Source organism: Tyto alba, unplaced genomic scaffold (genome assembly GCF_018691265.1).
Source record: "Tyto alba isolate M040663 unplaced genomic scaffold, T.alba_DEE_v4.0 Super-Scaffold_9, whole genome shotgun sequence".
In the NCBI taxonomy this organism is placed as follows: Eukaryota; Metazoa; Chordata; class Aves; order Strigiformes; family Tytonidae; genus Tyto; species Tyto alba.
This window is the reverse complement of record NW_024881330.1, coordinates 16610048-16637190: the sequence shown is the minus strand read 5'-3', so window position 1 is coordinate 16637190 and position 27143 is coordinate 16610048. Positions and strand designations below refer to the sequence as shown.

At 39.8% G+C, this 27143-nt stretch overlaps 1 protein-coding gene across 6 annotated transcripts in view; it reads right to left on the bottom strand.

The window, feature by feature from the left end:
• Nucleotides 1-26249, bottom strand: part of TRPS1 (transcriptional repressor GATA binding 1) — a 245206-nt gene extending 218957 nt beyond the window's left edge. For 3 of the 6 annotated variants that reach the window (XM_042785749.1, XM_042785752.1, XM_042785753.1), the window contains exon 1: nucleotides 51-221. The gene's annotated coding sequence lies outside the window, so the exon portion shown is untranslated. Of the gene's footprint in view, nucleotides 1-50; nucleotides 222-6021; nucleotides 6152-26132 lie in introns of those variants that run through there. The other 3 variants (XM_032993547.2, XM_032993549.2, XM_042785754.1) reach the window with 3 other exon arrangements.
• Nucleotides 26250-27143: the final 894 nt, after the last annotated feature.

The following is a 27143-nucleotide window of genomic DNA, read 5'->3' as shown; positions in this document are numbered from 1 at the left end:
CGCCCTCCCCGCCGCCGGGCCGCCCCCGCCCGCGCCCCCCCGCGCCTTACCTGTTGATTAACCGTCAGCAACAGCCCCGGCAGCCTGGAAGATGGTGGAGCCGCGGCGTGAGCCATGAACCGTCTCCTGCTGCCGGCGGAGTTGGCCGCGGATTATGTGGCGGTGGCCGGGGGAAAGGGAGGGGGGGTGGTGTTTGGGGGGGGGGGGGGGGGCGGGGGGCCGCGGCGCCGCTGCCTCCCCCCTCGGCCCCGCTCGGCGGGGAGGGGGCGACGGGCCCGCCGGCCGCCGGCGGGCGGTGCGGTGCGGGGGCGGGGGCGGGGGCGCGGCGGGGCGGGGGGCGCGGGGCCGGGGCACGGCGCGGCGGCCCCGCCGGCGGCGAGGCGGCGGCCTGGGAGCGCGGGGCGGCCGGCGCGTTATCAGGACTGTTATCGCTTGTCAGGACCTCCGTCTCCCCGCATTACGTCAGTTTCAAGACACCAACACTATTAATATCAAAGGAGCCTTCGCGGAGGAAAGCGCCACCCCAGACGGAGCGCCCTTAAAGAGACAGTGCAGGCGGCCCCGCCGAGCGGTCCGCACCGCCCCCCCCCCGGCCGCCCGCCCCCGCCCCGCCGCGACGCGGCCTCCGCCGCCGGGCCGCGGCCCGGGGCGCGCAGGGCCCGCGCGCGGCCGGCGTGGGCCGCGGAGGGGGCGGCGCGGCGCCCCGCGGCCGCGGGGACTCGGGCGAACTTGCTGCAGGAATAGCCCGCAGGCCCACGGCGGCGCCCCGAGCGCGGCCCGCGGGGGTTGCGCCGCCGCCTTCTCGCTGTCATTTGGGCCGGCTGCTGGCCTGCGGGATTTGTTTTTATTTTTTTTTTTTTTTTTTTTTTAAAGAAAAAAAAAAAAAGGAGGGGGGGGAGTATAAAAGGCTCGACCCACGCGCGGCAAAAGCTGCCTCCCGCGGGAGACCCGAGCTCTGCGCGGGGCACGGGGGAATGTAGATTTAGTGACATGTCTCTCGTCCCTTTTTCCCACCCCCACTCCCCGTCTCTGTGCGGGTGTTGAGGCGGGTGGACTGACACTTTGCAGGTCTGGGGATGACTGTTCCCCGTTACTGCCTGCTCTTTGACACCAGGCGCAAGTCAGTCCCAGGCTGCTCCGAGAAAACCTTTACAACTTTTCCTGCTTGTGCAGAACCTTTCCAATTCAAAATACTCCAATTTCTCCCATGCTACAAATTGCCAGAAGTCTGTATGTTAATGTAAAAACACTCTCTTAAGAAGAAGCAGTACATAAAAGGTTCCTGTGAAAGGGTTTTAAAACCCCAAATATAGTAGGCGTTAAAAACTATGTAAACATTTGTTGGGCATTTGGATACAATTTTCTGCAGTTAGGTGACTTTATATGGCGTGTTTTTCCTCCCATGCAAGTCATTTTAAACTGATTTCACATTAAAATAGATGCACGCGGGTTGCTTGCAACTACTAACACATTACTAAAGGAAGAAGCTGGAAAAGAGTTAAATCATTACAGTGTGAGAGATGAAGCTGCTTCCCCCCAAATGTCTGAAATGACATAACTTTTTCCTTAAAATTTTATTCTCAAATACATGGTGAAATGTAAAGCGTAAAAGCTTCAGAGATACACGCTGACGCATATGAAGCCCTACTGTACAACGTATGGCGTTTGCAGCCCTCTCTCCAAACTTAAACATTCTTCATACATGTTTAGTATAATCCACTGGCAGATTTGTAAAGTAATTGCTCATGTAAATCACCCAGTAACACATTTCCCCCTTAAGTTCTTTTGTAGGATTGCCTGATAAAGCACGTTATGAATAGAAAAGCAATAATTCACATACAAGAGGTGAACTTGTCATGTTGAAAATGAAGGTAAAATATAGTTGCACGATGAGGCACACAGTAGGATCCCCGAGAACGGGAGAGGAGAACTGACAGATTATGTGTGGGACTCCCTCCATACCCATCAGCAGAAAATCAGTTAGGAGCAGCAGAGATGTTTATATATGGAATGCGAAGGAAAGTAGGATCAGAATTTAAAGTTTGTTAGAAAGTCTGCCTCGGTACTTTAGTACCAGGTCCATGCTCAGTAGCACCTCTTTACTATGCACACAGAGAACCTTTCCTGACTTCACAAACCTTTCCCTTTTCTCAAGCTGCAAATGCCATGGCTGAATCACAGTCGAAGAGACAAACCACTTTCACAAATTTTAGTGAATGCAGATTTCTGAAAAGCAAGTATTTTTGTCCCATTCTCACCAATTCAAACATGCTCTTCTCCGCAATTTAGGTTTTGTTATAGTTACTGAGTATGTCAGCCCCAAGTGACTGTTCACTTGGCAGATGTCTTGCATATGAAGGGTTAAAATCAGCAGGTATTTTGTCTGATGACTTGGCTAAGCATCTTACAAGCAGGGCTTGAGTGGAAAATATTTAAACAAGGGTTATTCCCCTTCTCTGCTCTAGTGAGACTTATTAATGTCTTTTTATTTTAAACAAGGAAATGATGCCCCCCACACCTTAAATCCCAGCCAGTTTGTATGTGTGGCTGCAGCTTTCCCAGATTTTATTCGCATTATAACAGACAAACTGTGAAGAAGATCGATAACAGTGAAAGCGCAGGTTTCAACACATGTAAACCCTGATAACAAACACACCTTTTTTCACCTGTAGAACAACATTAGAGAGATGTATTTTTAAAAGACATAAGCCTCTCTGTACATGTGCTTTTAAAATGAAACCTCAAAAGCCGTTCGTAAGCAAAGATGAGAAGGACAAAATATGTCTTCATAGTTTCAAGTAGACAACTCTAATGAAGTACTGTATCTCTCAGAAAAAGTTTGTCACTGTATCACTGTAAAAAATGCTTGCATGATACATTCTGCATTTCAAGTTAAAATAAAGCAGATCAAGAAGACGTCAATATCAATCTGTTTATATTCACCACAAAAGAACTGTAGAGAACTTAATAAAGGCAAAAATATTTTCATAAACTTTTTTCAGGCAAATTATTTATTTATGAAATAATTTACAAAGAAAATTTTTACCTCATGTCTTAGATACATTGCATATGCTTATGATTGACACAATATGTTCAGGCTCAAAGGCCCGTATAGACTTTTTTTTTCTTTTTCTTTTTTTTTTTTTTATTCTAGCAGGAATATTTCAAAACAACCAACTAATTCATGAAGTCATACAGTAATTGTTTGACAGTTGTTTCTAATACAGAAAAATAAGTTATGTATATTGTTTTCATTCAAATATTTGTTGATTTGTTGTTAGAATCCTTTGACGTTGACATGCCACAAATTGCATTAGGAGAAATATCGGAGATTTATTTTCATTTATTATCTTCTGCTGTCAAACATTTGCAAAACCACTTAAAGCAAGCTTTATTTCACTTTTTTCAAAACTTATAGTCTCCATGATAGTAGGTTGCTTTTGAAATAACAAGTCCAGTTTTCTGTAATAGATAAGTGCTGAAGAAATGAAGGAAAAGCAGCAAAGTGAGAAGATGCAAAGAGAGTGCTGCTTTCACTGAGAGGCATGAACAAAGTAACTTCTAAATAATCCTCCATTTTTTTTTTTTTTACATTCAGGCACATTCTCCATTGAGGGAGAATACAGAGGCCAGTCACAGTTGCTTCTTGAAGGAAAACAGTATAACAGTCATTGTTTATCAAGATGACATAACATGCCATTTATGCCTTTATTGTTTAATGCAGTTTCTCTTTTCTTGTAGTTTACTCAGCATAGATACAAAGGGGGATTAGCAGTTAAGCATAAGCATACTCGTTTTACAATTTCAGCCTTTTAGTGCATAACTTACTTACTTAAAGTACTAGAGCCTATAATCACAATGATTTTACCTGATGGAACATGCATTTAAGAAATATAATCCAACTGTTTACCCTAACACGTCATAAATTGCAATTCTTCACAAAAAAAAACTCAGAGATTGACATCCATTGCTCTTAAATGCCTGCTGCTTTAGCACACATCATCAAGAAAGTATTTCTGTATTATTCTCCCTCCAGTTGGTAGTATATCACATGAATTCTAAAGACCATTTTCTTATACTGTCTTCAATAATGAGCATTTTGAGGAGCATTTAGTTATGTGTCTGAGGCACTCTAGTGTGAGTTTCTTGGGAATATAAACACAGCAACTTGCAGGATTTCTGCAGACCCGCTTCTTTTCCTTGCACAACTTTTGTCACATGAAATCATCGGGAAACTTTTGTTCCCTTTCTTACACCCTGCACAGAGTCAAGTTTCTAAACTTCAAGTTGTGCGCCAAAGGCAAAAAACTACCACTGATTTTCAAAGAAACGAGACTGGAGACCCTAACGATGTGGTTGAAACTTCTCTGAAAAGAGATTATGCGTTGTGATAGACAGGGCAGTGCTGAGAATAGCCAATGAAACAGCATGCAACAGAAGAGCTAATACCATGGCATCATCCCAGATTCAACAGATGTTTTCTAGAGGGATTGGATATCTGGTAATGGGAAATGGAACCTTTCTCTTCTATGTCACTGGTTTTAACACAGGCCAGTAGTGATGGAAAGTCAATAATATCCGATGCTTGTTTGGTAGCTTTCTCCACTGCCTAGTAGAAAAATGTCCTCCTGACCGTAGCGCACCATGGCTGTCCAGGACTCCCCAGTGCCCTGGTGACACTGCTGGCAGAAGGGCCCTGCATGGAAATGCCTGGAAACTCCTTTCCCCGTGAGCAGTCTCCCGAGAGGGGATGAGGAACACTGACCGGGCATAGATTGCTCCTGCTAATGGTGTGTCTGCAGATAGTTAAGTAACTCTGGCAGCCGCAGAAGATAATTTATCACTTTACACTATCATAAAATCTACTAGAAAATTAAAAATGCTAAAACACCAGACTCCCTGAAATAATTTACATGCAGGAATCCACATAATTGTATAGATTTTGATCTTAAAAATGCTATGTAAAAGGCATTCATCCAAAGCTCTGAAAAACCTCGCATGCACATACACATACATATGAAGTAATATATAGTGAGTGTCTCCCAACAAATATCAATAAAAGAGGTGGCAGCATTTCTTCCCACATTTCAACCGCAAGTTCAGCAAATCAAAACAACCTGAGCCCCCTGTCCTGTCATCACCCCCTGCCAGACAGAGCCACTACCTCTCCCTGCCTCAGTTCCATATTCGCCTTCCCTCCAGCGTTTCCAGCGTTTCTGGGAAGGTTAATCTGGATCAGTTCAAAGTGCATTGAAGTCAACGGAAAAAAAAAAAAAAAAAAAAAAAAAAAGCTATAAATCTTTATGGATTTGTATGATCTTAGTCATCTTTACATTAGGTCCTATATGCAAGTACTTTTATTTCTAAGGTTCATTGCTATGTAATTGTGGTGTTCTGGACATAATATTAAAACTCACTACAGTATCTTCTAATATAAAGCATCAATTCTGTAAAATTGAGGTGTTTGGCTCAAAAGGAGTTTTCTTTCATTTGATTTCTTGTAAATATTTTTTTCTTTTCCATTTATGACTTCTCGCTGGGTTCAGATCTTTATTTTAATGTGACAGACTACAAGCAACATGTTTTTATTGCAGAAAAGATTTATTTACATAGCTACTGATGTGAGGTCTCAAATTAGGTTTAGGGAAAGGAAATATCTTTCAAATATATATATATATATTTCAGTTTGCAAGAAAGTGCACTTTCCGTTCCAATACGAACATCAAATGCATACGCACAATATATGGCCCAGGAGGGGCAGTAATAACTACTGGTAATCTCAGACACAAAATACATTGGTAAATATACCAATATGCTGACACTATTTCCAATTATAAATGGAGGGAAAATCACGATGAAAATAAAAACGGCAATGTAACACACGGTCTTTAGTGTTCTCTATCAGTCTCCTATGAAGCTCTTCCAAGCACACACACAAGGACACACAAATAACCACATTCAACCAAACTAATCTATCTAACTTTCAAAGCGTGCAATGCTTTGTGTGAGGAAGAATTTTACCTTAATCTGGCCATGCCCTCTGTATCATGAACCAGTTCATCTTGCAGAGACGTGATCTGATGAACCACTATGTGCCAGGAGTGATCGCTGATGGGCAGAAATTGGCCTTGCTTCAGCTCCTGAACTTGGACTGGGGGATTTTTAGAGCAAAAGGCAGAAAGGTCAGTGTGTGCACAGAATCAGAGGATCACAGAATGGCTGAGGCTGGAAGGGACCTCTGGAGGTCATCTTGTCCAATCGCCCTGCTCAAGAAGGGCCACCTACAGCCAGTTGCTCAGGACCCAGTTTCTCCATTTGGAGACTTCTTAGTTCTACAGTAGTATACACAACTGCTGTAACTTGTTCCTGAACTGAAATGACTCAAAGGAGCTTTCTAATCTAAGTGAGAAGTGCACCCTGACCCACTTTCTGTCTGACCTCTGCATAGGAATAAATACACATCCACACATCTGATATTTAAATATGATACCTCTTCTAATGCTTAGTCTTTGGAAACAGGTAACCTAACAAGAATGCCACCTTGGTTAACACTAAGGCTTGATGTCACCAAGATTAATATAAACCACGTCCTTTAGTTGTGAAATGGCAGTGCCACTGTCTGTTGAAAAACATGAAACAACTGTAGGCATCCTTTAAACTTATTCAGGAGCTTGCTTAGTCTTGAAAGACGGTTTCTTTGGAAATGGTAATTCCTTTAGGGAAGAGCACACCAACTTACACAAGTGGCAGCAGCCCTAGGTCACTTCATTCTGCTCTCTCACTTAGAAACCTCATTTCTGTTCATACCTCTCACTCTTCAGGAGCTGAATCACATGCCCATACACAAGGTTTTACTGAGCACAGTGTGAATCAGGCAAAAATAATGCTGGTGGATCAGCGTTCCTTTGCACTCGGGATCTTGATGTGGTGGAGTGAAGATCATGACCCAAAAAACATGTGTGTCCTTGTCTACTTCAATGCCTGGACAAACTGATCCCACAGAGGGCAAAAAAAATAGTCTTTACTACTTCGGTGTTTTTTTCATCCTTCCTGACTCCACTGCTTTTAGATCCTTTCATTGCTCACATAAAACAGACAGTTACCTTATGACATACTAAAATATTTATGTGTTAGACTTCTTATTTAACAATGGCAAAAAATACCCTTTATAGGCTGGTGAAAAACCTGGATAGTTTTGGCAATTTTGCTGTATATGCTATACTTATATACCACTCAGAGTATGCATCAATGGAACAAAAAAATCCTAAACCAGAACAAAAAAACAGCTCAAACCAAGTAACTCATCTGACCAATCCCTTCTCCCTTAGATGTTTAACATTGCAAAATACACTGATATTATTGACATTAACATACACATTGAACTGAGGATCATTAGCTATTTTTAAATAAAGGAAATAAAGCTATGTACTACATTATGATTAATATATGAAAGAGTCACTCATACAGTGACTTGTAAATAGAACATTTGTGATTAATAGCTTTATATTTGTGGAAAGAGGCATCTTTTTGAATGACTAGTGGGTAGGATATGGACAGAAAATAATCTGGACAATTTAGGAATCAAAGCAGTAAAAACAAATACGGAACATTTGAAAGATCTATCTAAGAAAGTTATATGTGACCTTCATGAGCCCTTAGTCACAGAAGCCAGAATGGCTTGCACATAGGAAGTATCCCTGGAGGTAATTGTACTGGTGCCCTATTTCTCCTTGTCAGGAGCTAGAGACAGCCCAACTAGCAATCCAGAGATGCAGTGAGCAAGGCGCACACTGTGATGCAAATTCAGATGAGTAAATTCAGTGCACTGAAAAATGAACTCCTATTTTTTGATGCATGCAGGTGATGCAACACACAGAATGAATCCAGACCAACGATGGGGTGTGCATTCTCAAGAGCAGACATGGAGAAGAAAGAGTAACACCTTGGAAATTCTAGAAAAAACACACTTTTTGGTATTTTGCACATCACTTTTTGATTGAGCTTTCGCAGGTGTAGCTGAGGGTGTGAATCAAAAGAAGGGACTCAAATATGAAAATGGAAGTGCCTGCCTGAAATAAGCTACAAAGGGTAGCTTTTAGGGAGATGTGTACACCTAGGCTGCTAATTATGACAAGGAGCCCAATGAGGCTCTCAGGCAGAGAGAGGTAAACAAAAGGATGCATCAGAGAAAGTAGCACCTCTCCTATAGCAAACTTCAAGTATCATTCAGACTCTTAAAGAGATGCATTTTAACACAGTCTGTGTAAGGAGAAAGTCCTTTTTTCTCTTCCTCCGTAATGCCATTATTTGAGATATAAGCATTAGAAGAAAAAAAGGCTACTTGGGAAGGGCTCATGCATAGCAAATTTGTTTTCCCCCTTCCCCATCAACTGTAATTACAACCATTCAGACAAAGCTGGTTTTCCCAGTAGGACTGGCTGAAAACGCACTTCATTTACATGGCCTAATTGGGCTTTTTTGGCCAAGGTTGTTCTATACAATGACACTAGGACTAGGTACTTAACATTGAAAAGTACATTATTGTGGTATTGAAGTTAGGGATTTCATTACTTTGAAGTTAGAAAATTCAGAATGAAGGTGTCTTCTTTAACATTAGTGCTTCAGTAGTGTGTATATGCATAAGAATAATATTGGTAATTATATTGGCCCCAAACAGTTAAGATTCTGCAAATTAAACAGGCAGTCATTTTATTTTCTTCTTTCTCTATGAAAGAAATAAAAGAAGATTTAGATGTATATGCTATTACATAAATGTTGGATCTATAGTCTTGTGGCCTTGAGAAATCAGTACAGTGAACAGATCAGCTGATTTGTGAAGATCTAATTCAGAAGCTATTTAGGAAAAAATCAGCTTCTTCTATATTCTGCTATTTGCATTACGTAAGAGTGGGTTATTTTTATCTTCTATTATTTTGTTTGTAACTATATTGTCTCACTCAGCAAAACAAACAGTTCATGAATATGTATCTTATAACCTTTTCTAAGCCAAGTGCACAGGTTTAGTTTCAGGACTTTCCATATTGTACACGTCCTCTACAATCAGAGAGGTTTTGCACAGTCATCAGTGCAAACTCAAGCCATGTCTAGAAAGAAAATTTACATAAATATTTCACCAGGCCTTAGTGTAGACAAGGTTCCTGCAGCTGAACCTGTTTTTCAGCATATTTAATTGCCACAGTAATTAGAACATGAGGGCTCAAATCCACAAAGATATTTGGGTGCCTAATTCTCATTAATTTCAATTGAGAGATGGCACTTACATCTCTTTATGGACATAGAAGACACAGAAGCCTCAAGAATCTTAACTGTTCCAGAACTACCAGACAAATATTGCTATCAGCTTCTTCAGAGCACCAGGAATTTTATTTTAATTCCTGATGAAGGTATATCTTAAGCACAGGAAATGATATAATAACAATGGAGGCCGCATTTATCTCACCTCCTTTCCACCCATCCAGCCCTTTCAGATGGCAGGAAGTTCCCAGATCACAGGGTGCTTTAGGAAACTCAAAAAGCAAAACAAGATATTCTCTGGTGACCAACAGAAAATGAAGCTGACAGGTCATGTTCTTTTATAGTCTGATAAAAAAAAAACTGAATTAATGGGAAGAGTATGGCTCTATACCCCTACCTAATTCTCAGGTGTAAAGAAAAATCGTGACCACAGCTCCAGATGTGAGACCCTAAAACTGAAGTTTCTGGACCTGCATGCGACTGTCCAAGTCTAGGGTGATGCCCAAAGGCCAGGCCTGCCATGCTGTCCTTCTCCTGGCCACATATCTGTATCCCTTTACTCATGCTGTGACAAAATTCATGCTACTGCATTGTAAACCATAAAAGGGAACTGATCTAGTAGAAAATTACATTTTTTTATCTCTTTTATTAATTGCCAGTTCAAAAAATACAGTATCTGGGACAGGGAAAAGGGTGGGACTTCCTTTTTTTGATAGGGACTTTGTAATGAAACAACAGCCAATCTTTGGAGGCATGTCTCCAGATCGACCTGTGTGGGCGATGGAGAGAGTGATGACTACCATCAGCTGCGCTTTGAAGGAGCTTCTCTCTCTTCTTCCCTAACTACTGAAGAAGCCCAACCTCTTAGTTTAAGCAACTGAGGATGTTATTTATGTGATATGAATACACACCCAGAGTTACATGATTAATCACAATCTCCCCACCTTTCTGCTTTAAAACTTCAGTCTGAGCTTTGCCTTGATATGCCATATAACTGTAATGATACTTGCTGAATAAATGTTAGAAATAGGGAAAGTATATCTCACAAAGATAGAGCTTAAAGCCAGAAGAAACCATTACAAACTCTGGTTTGCTTTTCTGCAAAATTCTGGCCACAGAACACTCAACACTGGCTGTGCCAGGGCTATAACTGCAGTGTGAAGATAGTATATCTTTCTAAAGATGTCTGTCTTGATTTAAAGACTTCCAATGATGAAGGATTCACTGCACTCCTAGGTAAGTTGTTCCAATGCTTAATTACCATCACTCCTACAAATGTCCCTAACCTGATTTAGTATAACTTCAACTTCCAACTCTATTTTATTTTATTTTATTTATCTATTTTATCCAAATTAGACCCTCTCCTCTATGTATGGACTTATAGACCATAGTTTAAGCACCAGTTACCCTTTTTTCCCATAAAGCAAGCAGACAAAGTTTCTTCATCCCTCATCCTGGATAATTTCAGTTACTTTTTCTGAATCTTTCATCATTCATTTAAATACTTTTTGAAGTAGAGACACTACAACTGGTCAAAGGTTAGAGTTATTCTGTTAGCTTTCAAACTTTAATGCTTGTTTATACTTCGTAAGTATTTGAGGTTCACGTATCACTAATATAAACATAAAATATCTGTCCAAGCAAGTGCCCAGGGATTTTTTTTTTTTTAATTTAGACATAGTTGCTGATCAAAAATTAATGTTTCAAAATCACTCCTCACTCTTTGTAGAATATTGATTTATGCTTTGGGTTTTGGGGTTTTTTTTTGCTTTTTTTTTGTTTGTTTGTTAAATCAATAAGAAGCTGTGATTTGCTGTGTTTGATTTACATGTTGAAATTGGAAGAAATCTTTCAAGACTTTGAAAATTACTGAAATAAGCACAACATACTTCATCGTCAGACTTCTCATGGCAAAAATCACTCTAGCCTAATTTACTAGAGGGGCCTAAAAATAAAGGATTTAATTTCCAATGGTAAGAAATAATCAGGCATTAGCTGTAGTTTCTATCGTAAGCCCGAACAGCAATGTCACTAAATAGTACAGAGTCACTCTTTTATGCTGTCTATTATTACTCAGGCTTTAACAAGAAGATCCTAGGAAGGATTCTGCCTGCTGAGACACCAAGTTATAATCTTTCAAATGAAGCCAAGCTAATAACTATTCCCAGGGCAAGACAAATCTGCAGGCACTAACTAGGTTAGTGGCTATTAGACTCCACATTTAATCTTGAATATGATAGATAGGCAGGTGGGAGGGTAACTGAGGGGAATATTTGAACAGCAAAAGAAACTGTTCCTTTAAGATGATAACAAACTTGTGACAGCATTTCGAACATCTTCGTTTGCATTCAAGCCAAAGTGAGTTGAAGTAATTTACCCCTCTGAAGGAGGCAAAGGTAAGGTTTGCACAGCTTTTCTCACCGTGAGAGCTTCTAGGCCAGGACACCTGTGTCAGGCAGGCTCACAGTGGGAAATCTAAGTGAAGAAGAAATGAGAAGTCAGCCCGTGCATCCCTTTGCTGCAGTGAGAGTAGGTCTGCATCTGCTTGGGGTGCCCACGGGGCACTGCGTGTGGCATTGGGGCCTAGTGCTTGTTTGGTGGAGACAGAACTTGCTTCTCTCACACATGGATGTGAGGTGTTTCACAGACGAAGTACCCATCTGTGCACTGGCATAAGCAGACTGCCACCCCTCCCTGTGCTGGTGGCCAGCGTTCATGGCGTGCCCACTCTGCTGGAGGTCCAACACAGGTGGCCAAGGTGCCAGGAGGACAGCTTCTCAGACATCCCCGTGGCTCACAGTCCAGCTCCTCCAACATCTGACTGCCAACAGAAATGTGCCACAGCATGAAACTTCAGCTGTGGGTGGCATAGAAACCACAGTCACATCGCTGTGACACCAGGTTTCATTCCAGGACTCTGCCATCTCTACAGCAATTAACCAGTCAGTCTCAGGCCTATGCTTAACGAAAGGGGCTTGTGTGGTGCTGACTGAATGCATGTGTCTGGTTCCTTGTGGTTTTCCAGAGAACATAGTTACTTTTGCTCCTATTTGAAGGCACTAGAGATTGAAGGTATTGAGGACAAGGTTCCTGGGATGGCTGGAAATTCAGGAGCTACGGGTGTCCCCCATGGAACACACCAGTATGAAAGGCGTTCGTGTATGCAGACGACGGAGGGGGATCACAAACACAAAGGACAAAAGGGACAACACTTCCAGTGAACAGATACAGGCATCTGATCAGTGAGAAAGAGTGCCACAGTGATACATTCAGTGGCACATTTGTTTCCATGATTTTCTGCTTTTGTTTGTTTGTCTGGGCAAATATCTTAAGAAACAAAAAAAATTAATTCTTTAAGTGTCAAATATTAAATGTGACTTATTTTAAACAGGTGTGTGTTTCAACCAGCTATTTGACATTAAAAAGGCAAAAATCATATTTTGTCTCACAACCTGCTTAAAGCAAAACAAAAAGCTAAGTTACAACTTCTTGCAAACAATGAAGGCAATAAATACAGTAAATTACTGTTTTATGTGAGACAATATACTAATGTTAACTGAGCAATGGAATTAGAAAACAAACTCCCTCTGGGAACAATTCTCACACCCCTGTTTTAGAAGGAAGCAGAGTTTACCTGTAAATAATTTAATGTATTTACTCCTGCTAGACTGGACTGACAGGTCTTCCGTATACTGAAGCTTTGCTTCTCTGATAATTGCAAACTTTTTGAACTGAGAAAGTTGTCAACTAAAAAGGTCTGCACAGTCAGTGTAGGACTATCTAGGAACATATAGATGTGCTATATAACATAGTATTACTGAATTCTGCTGTCATGCAGGTCACCATTATATAATAATATCCCTTAGACTTACTTCTGTTTACGAGAATGTAAATAATTTCCCATTCAAAGGCATATAACAATCCCTAACAACTGTTACAGTTGCTTACATGGGCAAGCAACACAAAGGAAAAGACACATTATTACCTGGGGTTTTTTAATGCAGTTTAGCAACTAGAAGAAAAAAGCAGACAAAGCAGCTGAGTCTGTAAGCACAGCGTGATAACCTCTGCTGCACAGAAGTACAAAAGAACCAGAACAGCAACAAGAGCTTCACAAACTGTGTTCTCTGTTACCTGCCTTAGAAAGCTGCCTCACAAAATACTAGACTTTGCTCTTGTATTTGTTTACACCTCCTCTTCATGTCAAATTTTCATGCCACACTTTTACCTGCTTTATCCACAGTGTTGATATATCTTCTCTCAACTCACAGAAATAGATTGGATTCAAAGTTTGTCAGACTTTCTGGTTTTGGGACTTAGTGTACAGAGCTGTCATAATCAATGGCTTCTTCTAACCCCCTCCTTTTTGACTTTACTTTTCTCTGTTAACCACTCAAATGCATCTTCATATACACGCTTTGTACCATCTAGCCCTAACTTCAACCTTCATTGTGGTTTTCCTTCTCACAGATGACTCTCAGGCATCGGGGCTACCCACAGATTTCCTAAGACCAGAGTAGAAGAGAATGTGGAAACTGGTCACTTGACACAGAGATGAACAGTAGAAATTTCAGCACTGACTTTTCCCAGAGATTATTATTCATAGTTGCTTATTCCCTGAACAGTCAGGGCCAGTCTTGGAGACCATCGGCACAGATCTGTCAGCACTTCAGAGTCTCCTCTAATCTAATTTGTAGCTGTGCAATACTGCTATTTAGACTGGTCACTAAGTAGCTGCAAGCCTCGCTCCAACCTCAGGAGATGAGACCATTAGGAGCATTGTGAAATAGCTGAGTAACCATAGCACGGGGGGGGGGGGGGGGGGGGGGGGGGGGGGGGGGGGGAGGGGGGGGCGGGAAAGGGGCGGGGGGGGGAGTCCAGCATTCCCGACACAGCTCTAACACTTATCCTTCCTGCGGAGCTCCTCAAACCACTCCCACTGGTGCAGGAGTAACCATTCTCCCTTTGCTGCTCACTGCAACCAGGCGAGCTGGAGGAAGATCTGATGCTGCTGCCCATGCCGCTGCAACCCTCCCACGAATTCCAGCATGGAAAGACAGTGAAAATTATCTGGGAATGAGCTGAATCAGCTTCTTTTGTGTCGGCGCCTTGGCCGCACCCGCTGTGTGGCCAGTTCCACCCAGCACTCATCAGCTTCTGAGTAGGAATTGGGGAAGGCTTGTGTGTTTGCGGATTTCCCTGTGTGCTGGGAGGATGATAACCTGGGTCTGGGAGTGAAAGGGCTAAGTTCAGGTCTCTGCCTTTGGTTCCTCATAGGCAAAGGTTGGCTCTCACCACCACCATGGGATATTGGAATGAGCTTGTAAAGACCTTCACAAGGGATAGACCTGTGAGGTTCTGATTCTACTCTGTTCAGGATTTACAGGGAACTGGCCAGTGGCTGTTAGTGCAGGAGGGCCCAAACTTGCAAATTCCTTGGTCAGTGGTCTTGTGCCACATTCTTCTGAAGGCTGGGAGAAAAGCACAAACCTCAACACAATCATCTCAGGACCTGCCTCTGAAAAGAAAAACAGCAGCCCATCAGGTGGTGGCCCTCATCTTTTACATTTACAAGTTAGCAATGCTTGAATATACTCCAGAACCGTTTTATAACCATGATCCTAAAAGATCTGGGGCACACACAGCTGAATCTAATTGCAATGTCTTAAAACATTTTTAGGTACGAAGAGCAAAGGGTTGATAAATTGCTTTTGGACACTCATTGCAGGATTTTGGACACCAGCTCAGCAGCTATCACCATTTTCAAGTTGCAATATCTTTATCTGTGGTGCTCTACCCCAACAGAATTTGCACACAGTCTTTCAAAGGGGAGGAACATATATCTGCACTCTGGAGTGCTCAGGATAGTAAGGGCCACACAACATCCAATGTGAAAGAAAATAACAACAGCATGTTGAATAACTGGTTTGTTGTGTATGCTTCACATAGGTTAATTTAAGTGGCTCATCACCCTGCTATTGTTTTTTTGTTTCCTAGAAATGGCCTGGAATGGGCACATTTATGGAGTCCTGTTGATATGAACATTCCTATATTTGTCAAATACAGTACATTGCTGCCAGTAATGTTTTAGCTTGTGTCTTACTTAACTGAATAGTCAAACTTAAACCGGACAGAGTATTGTTTAGCCTTACTCTAATTTTTGATATTTTAAATCTTTTAGGTTTGTTTGGTTAGTTTTTTTTTGGTACGATCTAGAAGATAGAAGGATTTGCTACAGAGGCAAGAATGAGACACTACGAGATTTTTCATCTCACAGAAGGAAATAGCTCATCAGGGTTTAACAGAGGAGCACTGTGATGTGCCTATCTGTGTTAAAGAGACTTTTGAAAGAGTTCCTGCTGTTATTTACCGGGTATCAAATTATGTAGATGCGCTTATTAGAAGAATAACATGTGAGTTTGCCTATAATCATTGTAGCTAATATTATTATACCTCAAAGAGTAAATGTAAACATTTCTCAATAACTTTTCCAATGTATTTACTTTGTTTATGTGAGTGTACTTCCTGTATAATTATGGGCATTTTCATCCTGGGAGTACACATGGGCTTGAATTTACAGATAAGCTTAGTCTCATCTGTTTTACTGAACTACTGGCAGTTCAGCCAGTACATTTTTTTCCTATGTGGGAAAGAAAAACATTTTAAACGTGAAAAAGCGATCCTGCAAATATATGACATAGCAATTAGGGCTTGAAACTCAGAAACTCCAGAGGCACACACTGAAAGACTTGACTTGATTTCAAACTTTTAGCTCTACCCAGCCTCCTAAGGGCTGGTAAAGTCTTTCTGATATATGACTGATTCATGCCTATATTAGGGTGTTTTAATTATTATATCTCAGAGTTATCACAAGAATTTAAATATTCTCTATCACTACTTTCCAGAGTCAGAGACACAAAAGCAGAGATCGCCTATAAATGTTAAGCCTGGAAATATTCAAATTTGTGCATCTAGGGTAAAATAGTAATAGAATTTATGAACAACATTAAATAAGTGATTATCTAATATACAATGGCAACATAGGCTCAAGTATTTTTTCTGATTTAATTCTTGCTTCATCTCCAACAGCTGTGGTTTAGTAAAGCGTCCAACCCCGATAAAAGTAATTCTTGTGATAGAAGCTGTACCACAACACTTGGCACTTTGTTCTAATGTTAAAAACGTGTTCCATATTTCTCATGGAATTTGTTTAGCCTCTCCGTCCAGCCATTAGATCGTGTTATGTCTGCTAGGCTGAGAAACCCTTTATTATCAAATTTTGTTCCCATCTGTATATATATATTTCTATCAAATCAGACCCTTTATGTTCTCCAATATATCTTAATACCCTAGGAACCCTGATCTCTTCATCTCTCCACTAAATCATGAGCAGGAGAACTGGACACAGTAATTCCAGTGCAGTGATAATTTAACCTTGGCAAACAAAGATTTCCAAAATGGCTTTTTGACTACAACATCACTGTCCCAACTCATATTAAGCTGACTATACAACTCAACCATTTAAGACTTTTTCAGACCATGACCTCAATTCTTTATGGATTACTTTCTTTGTTCTTGTGTTCACAACATTGCATTTTCCCACCCTGAAACATTTGGTTCACCGCAACTAGCTTACTAGGTCATTCTGTACCAATGGTCTGTCTTCTGTGTTATTTATCTTCCTTCCAATCTTTGCACCATCTGAAATGTATAACTTTTATATCCCACCCAAGAAATTGCTAAAAACATTATAAGCAGCAGGCCAAGATAACTTATGGTTGCAAAGATTCAGTAAAATCAGAGTTGCCTGATTTGTTAGTACAGTATTAGCTTTATTTTAGCCTCCTCTTTTTCCCAGTTTTCCCTAACAAAGTCTTTAAAAGGTGTTATAAACATGTTATTTGGACTTGCTGATTTTAAAATGCCTAATTCTAGTAGCTCTTTTTATTATCATTCTTCCTCACTCTTAAAGTAGAAAGTATTCCATTAATATATAATACTATCACATATTTTTCTTTCAAACATAAACCATAAACACTTATTTAGCACTTTTGCTCTTTCTTTATTGGTCAAATTTTGTTGATAATCAATGAATACTGTCATTTTGGTTCCATTTTCCCTCAATACTCCTAACACATTCTTTTTGTTACCATTTAACTGTGCTGACCCATTTTCTTTATGAGTTCTTTTGCTCTCCATCTCAAAGTTGTATGCTTCCTAACTCATTTATTGTCACTAATATTACCTTCCTACTTCTTTGTAGAAGCAGAGAGATGGCTTTAGATACACACATGCTAGAAAAAAATTGAAGAGTATTTTATATTATTATAATCTTTACAGAAGATTTAATTCCCCTTTAAAACAGACTGGTTTTCTAATCCTCTAGACTTCCTTTTCAACTTGGAGAGTGGTGGAACCATAGTAGATTCATCCAGTAGAACAGCTTCTGGAATAGTAGATCAACTTCTACTGCTTCTTCTGAATTATTATTTGTATTCTTCTGTTTACTTCCACCCCCACCCTACCTTCACAAACAGAGGATTGTTTTCCATGTAGAAACACAAATGGCAGCAGGGAGAATCCTAGGGAAGTACTAATGAAACAGAGGTATGATACAGAACATATAATTAGATGTGAATTTGTAGTGTAGTATGGTAGCAAAAGAGTGTAACTGACGGAAGTAACAACTATGCAGGGGGATGTATAGTGTGAGATTATTTCCCTATAGCTCTGGTCTGACCATGGACAAATTATTATATTCAATCTTGGGCACCTCCTTAGTAATTTGGAAGGAATTCAGAGAAGAGTGACAAAAGTGATTACATGCTGATCAAAAAACACTGAGACCACAGACACGCGAAAAGAGCTCAAGGCTTGAGCCTGGAGCAAGTTGTACCATTGCATCTCCATACAAAGAAGCTAAGCATGATTATATGTATATAATACAATCTAAATACATAACTCTGGACTATATATCTACAGAGAGTTACATTTAAAAATTTATGTTAAAAGAATGTTCAGGTTGCAAAATCAAGCATTCAAGTGGTAGGAAATTCCTGTGCAGTTTTAATTTAGTCCCTTTGTGAATATTCATGATGATACAGCCTGTAGCTGTATGATCCATCAACAATGTATTTTTCGTACTCATATCCTGGCTCATGTTTACCTCCTCTTGTCTGATCCTTGTTTTGGTCTTCTACTTGCCACAGCTCCTGCCTTCCCTCTCTCTTATCCTCTTCCTCATCCTCTGCCTGACTGCTTCTGTTTGCCTGTAATCTTTGTTCCTTAATCCTCTCTTTCTGCTTGTACCTCTTCCTTCTTCTAATCTTCTCTTAGCACTTCCCACCTTCCTCATCTCTCCACATTAGTTAGATCATTCTTCTTTACCTCCTACAAACATCTTAACAAAGGGAATGCTGAGAACACAGAAAAGCCCAATTTCCTGCTCTCATGCATGAGGCCCACAAAGGCATGAACAGTTGGGAGAAAAATTGTAAAGACTTTTTCTACCCTTCCAGCCCTCTTAAAGTAAGCTCAGTCACTCAAGGGGAGGCACAGTTGTATCAGAGCTCTGCTGTTATTGAGCTTGCTGAATTAAGGAAGAAATTTTGAAGAATGTAATCAGCATAACAAGGGTCTGTTAAACCTGTCTAAGTAGTGGATTTTTTTTTTCCCTGGAATTTCATAGTTTGATAGGGATGTCATGGGATGGCAAAAAGCATAGGCCTAGTACTAGGAGTCATCCTCCACAGAAACCAAAAGTCAAAAGTGTGCTGCAAAACATGTGTCTGTTACAGCTTCTCAAGAGAAAGGAATGTATTTTTTTCTCTCCTGTGGTAGATTTTCTCCCCTTAATCCCAGTCTCAGAAAAGGCTGATTTGTGTTCAATACTCTCCAAAGGAATAAACTCAAGACATTCGCGTAGAGAGTAAAAATTCGGTCCAAATTATCAAAGTTTGATTTAGCAGCATGAAGCAAGACTTTATAACAAGAAATGATGGGCAGCCATAACTGTAGATGGGTCTAACAGCCCTACCTATACCATTGAGAGAAAAACTGGCGACACAGTGACTTAGGGGAAAACATAACACCCTACAAATATCTGGCAGGTGAAATGGAAAGAATGGACAGAAATTATTTAGGATTCCCTGAGTGGAAGTTATAGCATGAAACAGTGCTATGAAATAAGCCCATATGGGAACTAATGCAAACCCTTTAAATTTTTTTCTGAGCAAAAATATGAAGTGTAGCACAGGGAATCATCTTGCACTGAGGAGGAGTTGGGCTGGATGATCTATTAGAACTTTCTCATCTCGTCCTTCTGTAATTAATGGTAAAAGATTTACCAGTGACCAAAAAGAAACAAAACAAAACAAAACAAAACAAAACAAAACAAAACAAAACAAAACAAAACAAAACAAAACAAAACCCTCAGAATTTCCATTACATTGTTCTTCCAGTCCCTCTCTGTCTCATTAGGTGGAGGCTCTACTCTCCTTATGTATCAGAAGAGAGAATGCATCAAGAAGATGAAGAAACATCTTCAGCTGATAAAAGAATTGCAGACCCTAATAGTGTAGCTGGCAGCAAAAGGCAGCCAAGCTTCTTCCTGTAACTAAGGAAGGAACTAATGGAAATTCACATATGATAATATTTTTTAAAAAATCAAGACAATACCTTTACGGCTGTGTAATTTATGCAGTCACTTGAGAGGAAAAAGAATGGAGTCCAACTGTATTTTAATGGCTGCATTACAAATGGACAGGATTATAGTTTACAGCTTTTATATTGCTTCTACATTTTGTAGAGAAAAATATATAAATTTTCAGTTATAATTTAAGGATTTAACTTCTAATCTAATCTTCTAAGTGAAAGAGCCTTTAGTTCTCCACACCTACATTCTTTTGAATGGGTGAGGACAGCATGAAAAGTATCTCCTAAAAATTAATAATATGCAATCTGCTCAATTTTTCCATCTCACTCTTTTCTGCCTTCCCAGTTCTCTAAGAGACCCTTATTTTATGAAGTTAAATAGCCTTAGAGTGAAACAACGTACACATTCTTAAAGGAAATTGTTTCCTGATAGCAGGTTCTTCGATACCAGCTGCTTCAGGTGGAGACAAATTCCTTTGAGGGATTAAATACATTTCTAAATAATACCTGATGTAACTCTTACAACAGACTATACTCAATCATATGTAGCCAGCCTTCCTGATCTGATAAGATACATGATAAAACTTCTTATGACCCAGAGCCACAGTATGTTTAAAGCCTCTGGCAGAGAACTGGTGGATGGTGAGACTCTGAGAGTAGTTTACGGGTGAGAGATGGCAACTGTTTCCCAAGTGGCCCAGGACTGGAGTAACTGGGTCTAATGTGGGGTCCAAAGGTGATTTGTTGGTGTCAGTCACAGCTCACTTCCTCCCATAGAGGGGACTCAGGTTACTCAGGAAGCCCCACGGTATTAAAGCCACTATGATGAAAGCCAGAAAGTCCCTGCACGGAGTCATACTCAAATGTGTGAAAACTGTAGTAGGAGGTGCTGATTTCCTCTCTCTGGTGACCAGTGACAGGACGTGAGGAAATGGCATTAAGCTCATCAGGGGAAGCTCAGATTAGACATTAGGAAAGATTCTTCACGGAAAGGGTGGTCGGTCACTGGAACAGTCTCCTCAGAGAAGTGGTCACAGCACCAAGCCTGTCAGAGTTCAAGGACCATCTGGACAATGTTCTTAGTAATGTGATTTAGTTTTAGGTAATCCTGCGATGAGCAGGGAGTTGGATTCAATACTTATGGGTCCCTTCCAATTTGAGATATTCTATGATTCTATGTATGTACATAGGGCTTTACAGGTTGGGTAGCTAGCTACAAAACAGTAAGAGTAATCTACTGTTACAGAAGAATATGAGTTATATTTACAAACCTTATTCTCTGAGATGTTTAAAACTACCACAGACAGAAAAATAATAATTATGAAATAATAAATAATTTTGTTCTGACTTAAAGTGGAGCAGGATAGCTCTAGGGTTCACAGACTTTTTTTACCACTTTCCAGCAACTTTCAGCCTCAGTAGTGATGGGGCCACCATTTCTCAGTTTTCTGTTGTGCAACATACCACTTTGAACTGGCCTGTGTATCACCAATGTCAAACTTGGTATAGGATTGTTCCTGTCTGAGTTCAGATCATGTCCAAGTTCACTGCTGAACAAATGAACCTTCAAGAATTTTGGCTTAAAAGTCTTTACCACCTCAAATTCCATGATATTCTGTTTTCTCTGACTTATGAGCTTTCCTTTGTGTATTATTTAAACATGGAGCTATACATGATAAAAAATTTCAATACATATTTTACTTGTAACTGCTTCCCTGTTTGCCAAAAGTATTTCGTAAACCCACCTTCTTCCACAAAGTCTCTCATCTCTGATCTATATAAAAAATGAACATCATGTTAATTCAGATTTATTAAAAACCCAAACCTGCTCAGCTCTGAGATTATCACATATTCATATCACCATATGCATAGTCTGTATTTAAGGTCTGTCTATCACAGAAGTTGCATATTCAGAAACTGTGTGTTCCTGTTATCTTCTACATTGAGCTAAATGAATGTGATCCTAAAATAATTATAGTTACAAAAGCCTGAATCCTGAAGCTTACACAGTATCCTCATTGAGACAAAAGCAAATGATATAAAAGGAGTTTTGAAAGAATAAAGTAGAACACTGACTAAAAAATTATGCCTTCATATTTGCTTCCTCTGGGAATCAAGGAGACACAAGTGAAAATCCAAGGGGCAGTTCCAAGGAAAGTATTGCTTCTCTTTGTGGAAGGAGCAGGCTTGTTCATGTATGAGGAGAAAAAAGTTTGTAACTTTCTATTCCACTGATCCTTTATACTGCAGGTGGCTGGTATTCCCCATCCCCAGCGCTGCCGCTCTACAGGGTCTGGAGTGGCTGATGTTGACCAACAACCGCTGGATGCTCTTACTGTCCGTATGTGTTGATAAAATACCATAGGGGTACAGAGACAGGACCAAGGTACTTTTGCAGTGGAAAATTCCCTGAAAATCCTTGTCCATAAGGGGAGTGGAATGGATGGTGAGCTGGTGTGTTTCTGGTTCCAATCACTGCTACTGTGGAAGTAAGCACTGAAACTCCTAGCAGTCCCCCCCACTTCTTAAAGGCCATCCCAGCTGAAACTGTCTTTGCAAGGTGTTGTGATTGGCACTAGGATCTGAAGAGGTAGACGGGAAAGTGGTCGGGGTTCTGCTCTTGGCTGTTTGGGACAGGATTTCTTGGTATGTAATAGTAGCTGTATTAGTACATGAGGGAGAAAAGTAGACCTGCTACATAGTGCGATGTTTTCACATCAACAAATAAATCACAATACAAAGACAGCAAGCCTCAAAGGTATTTTATTCAGGTGTTCTATGTTTTTTTGTTTTGTTTTGTTTTGTTTTTTTTTTTTAAAAAGTAATTTATCTCAGGTAGGCTCTGTTTAAAGAAAATGTTCTTGGAAGACAACTCAGAAAGCGTATTTAACATTAATGGGATTGGGAAGAATAATTTATGTACATTAGAAAAAAGGAAGCCCAAAAAATCATAAGAACTGAACACAAGCCAATTCAAAATTATTTAGGATGTTGTACAAGTTACAACAGTACATTCCGTGACTTGTAGCCTAATATCAAATATCACAAGGAGTCTTTGCAAAATTGAAGACCAGAGACTGCTCAGCATGTTAGTTCTATGATGAATATGAATCAGTTCCACTCTCTTCAGCCGTGACCACCATTCTCATGCCAACTGACTGAAGCTAAACTATACAAATTAAATGCAAAATGAGAATTCAGTCAATAGTATGCATTCAAAAATGTAACTTCAGAAATGAACACAAGATCGCTTTTCCTCCCCGTCTCAGTCCCTCAGCTACTTTTACTCAGTCAGGTATCATGTCATATTACATCTTCTCTTAGGCCACAAGACGGTAGACTTATACTTTATTTATCTGTCAAAGATAAGCACATCCATTGTCTAAAATTCACAATAAGTCTAAATTTGGTTTCCAGTCCTATTGCAGAATGCCACCTTCCTCAGTAAGTAGTGTACTTGGCAATATGACAGCTTCTTCATTTTTTTTTTTCCCTTGGAGAACGTCACTGTTTCAAGATACATTAGAGTATTAGACTCCGGTCTTAGAATAATAAATAAAAAATGCTGAAACTGACAAAGTTCAAACTGACACATTTATAACAGTGAGAGTAATCATCCCGTGAATCAGATTTCCAAGGGTTGTGGTAAATTTTCCATAATTAGGGATCTTTAAGTGAAGACTGGATATCCTATTAAAAGGAATATTCCAATTCTATTATAAATCCTTAAGCCCAGTGCAGGAGTAAGCTGGCTAGAGCGGTATGGTCTAACTTATGCAGGAAAGCAGATATCAGTGATTTTGTATGAATTTTACATCTACAAAAATAATAGTAATGGTAGAAATAATAGCATTACAGCTACTTAAGTAAAGTTAGACACCAGAGTCCAGAGTTAGGCTATTATTTAAACGCTTGGTTTTCAAGGTTACTAAGAGTCAAATAGCTTTTGATGGATTCTCTGGACAATATCCTATAGCAAAGAGAAATCAAAAAAGAGAGTTATTCTACATCAATTTCTGCAGAAAAACAAAGAGAAAATAAACAAAACTGTTGAATGCAAGGGAATTCCAAGCTCCAGACGCTGAGGAAGCATTTGTGAGCAAAGGAAAGAAAAATCAACTTAAATTTCAGGAAAGTAGTGGGTATTCTTTTTTTATTACAATTTAGTTTTTCTTCAGAGATTATAATTCACTAGAAAATCCACTTGGCCCTTCTTTCATCACTGACATTTATAAAACTGTGTTTTCTTAATGAAGATGATCTACTATGAGATGAAGACAGGAAAAGTTTTAGAACAAACTATTTTACTGAAGCTAAAGTAGGAAGTGGCAATCCATGGAAATCTAGATTGGGAGGTTTGGGGACGAAATTTCAAAGGCAGTAATTTTTGACCCAGTATTGTTCTCTCTGAAATCAGTGGAAAAACTGGGTGCTTTTTTGAAAAAAATCTTTAATGGGAGCAAAGCTAGGCCAGGGAGAAGTGTTTATGGTAATTAAACCCTTTGTGTCAACTACCCAAAAACTTTTCAAGTTTAATGGTGCAGTAGTAGATGCCTATCATAATTCCCAAAGCTTTTCTTTATGATAATTATTATAAATCCCTACCCTTCCCTTCAGTGAGAAGGAATTTTCTTCCTGCTTAGTTCATATGTTCGCTTTGAAACAGGGAAAATAAGCCTAGCCAGACAGTTGAAAGAAGCATAGGGCATCAGATCCTCCATTCACTTAGTAGCATAGAAAATATTTTAAACTAGAAACACCGAAGCGAACATACAATTTGATATCTCCTATTACTCTTTTCACAATTCTTTAAAATTTCAGAAAGATGCATTGTTACATGAACCCTCTCAGAAATTAATTTCCATTGTGATACATGCTGTTTAATCATTTAACCAATGTTGACCTGCCATAACACTGTGCTTCATAACTGCAGCCAAGTGAAACATCCCTCAGACATGGCTACCTGGGCTGGGCAAAGCACCAGGGCTCACATGCCATGTGCTGCTTCAGGTATCTGAGCTCACCATAGGATCCCTGCACAGTACTACTTTGTACATCTTTACTCTTCTTACAATACCAGAGCATTAAAAAAGCATGCACTAGGAGGAAAGTAGTGTTCTTATTCCCTTTTTACAAGCAGAGAGAGATGATAATAATTTGCAGAAGTGCTCATAGCTATTATTATTTATTATTTGCATGGTGATAGCATCTATGAACAGAGTCTGTGGCAGAGCTGGAAACAGAATCCAGTTCTTGTGAGCACCAGTCAAGTGCCAAAACCACAAGTCCTTCCTTCCTCCCACACTGCATGTATTTGTAAAGAATTACGCTTTTTTTTTCAATTTTGTAACTGTTACGGCACTGTTAACCCCCCACAACATTCTGGTCTGTATTTGGTTTAGGAAATTACAGTTTTTAAGGATATTTTCAGTATATACATTTTTTCCTCCAGATCAATTTAATGCTTTCTCCTTTGAAAAGGCCATGAATGAAGGAAACGGAATTTTCACATTGCATTTGTACATTCTCAGCAAGTACTTATATGCACTTATTCACACATTCATATGCACATAGTCACAAAACTCAACTTCTAGAAGACACTGATTTCCAGAGTACTCACAGTCTGTGACTAATCAGAAAACATTTAACCTCTCTCAGACACTACAAATACAAGAGGAAGTGAGAAAAAAAAAAAAAAAAAGGAACTAGCAAAGTTTCAAACAATGGAGTCAAAGAAAAAAGTCTGTATACAGTTTTTCACCATGACCACTACAACAAAATGTGCGTCTTTTAATTTTCATTCCTCTAGAATGCACAGATTGCTGTGGATCCTGCTTGCAAAATTTACAGTGGGGAAAAAGGGCAGGAAAAGGGTTAAGGGAGCCACGATAGGAGGAGCCCTTCAGAGTCTATTAAAAGATGTAAATAACTTTTGTGCTGAATGTGGCTCTGATTAAACAAAGCCATTATTATTAGCCTTTTAAAACTGTAAGTCTGAAATATACACAGCAACTTGCCAAGTAACAATGCCATGTCACTTGTTTCCTATTCTTCTTGCTTTCATCCTAGTTTTACCCTCTTCACTGCCCATGTTACTCTCATTCTTAACTCCGGGCCCTATACTGATTAACCCAGTGGAGCCCAGGTCTGTGACTTGGCTTCTGAAGGCTACTGCAACATGAAGAGCATGTAACTAGTAATAATAATAGTCTCCAGACACTTACCACTGGGCACGGTGCTTATTACCATAAGTAGTCTCATTGAAGTCAATGACACTGCTTTCTTCCAGGAGTAGTTACAGTGCAGTTAATGGCACTCTTCATGGTGTAAACACCACACCCTATGAAAGTGTTTAAAATATCAGGACTTTATAAGCTATTCTGGCCAGGTAATCTGTCTTTATTTGTCCTGCTGAGCATCCCACGTGATTATGACATGATGTATTACAAATTAGAAATGCAATACCTTCAGCTGTAGGCTTTTTTAACTTTTATAGTTGTTTCAGTCTTTACAGAAACATGGCAGTTATGTTAGAGCTAGGAATCTAAATACCTTTTTCTCTAATTTATCTATGTGCCCCTAAATCTTACTCATGATTTCCAGACTGAAATTCAGACCTCCATAATAGGACTACTGGATACATTAGTGCTTCTAGAATAGTGCTACTTGAGTCAGAATCTCTAAAGATACAGCTGCCTTTGGCCTCAAAGGGAAGAAAAAAATTTTGTTGTTCATTAAAAAAGAGAAACTCTCAGCAGGGTTTTTTCACGCATGTAGATGTGAAGATCATGCTGGAACTACAATTATGTCCTAAGTGACCTCAGACACTCAGTGTTTTTCTCAATCAGTATGTGGTTCCCCATTTTTTTCCAAGGAAGAAAGAGTTGAGTTTCAGTAGAGTTTTTGGCAAAGCAGCATGTATGTTTGGGAAGGATTATCTTTCACAGATATGAGTGATTTCCACTCAGGTGGGATGGCCAAAAAAATTCATGAAGAAGCCAGCAACTCTGTCCTTCCTTCAGTCAATTTCAGTGAAAATTTAACTATCCTTTATGCTGGGAGAGAATCACTTAGAGGTAGGAAAGCAGGATGTGGCATAGCATTAGCCAGATGGGAGAGCCACTAACGCAGGTCTGCCTATTAAAGGAGTTGAAGTCCCAGAGGGATAGAGAATGTCGTGGGTTTGTGCGTGTGTGTGTGCAAAGCTGGAAGTGATTCAACCTATATGTTTACAA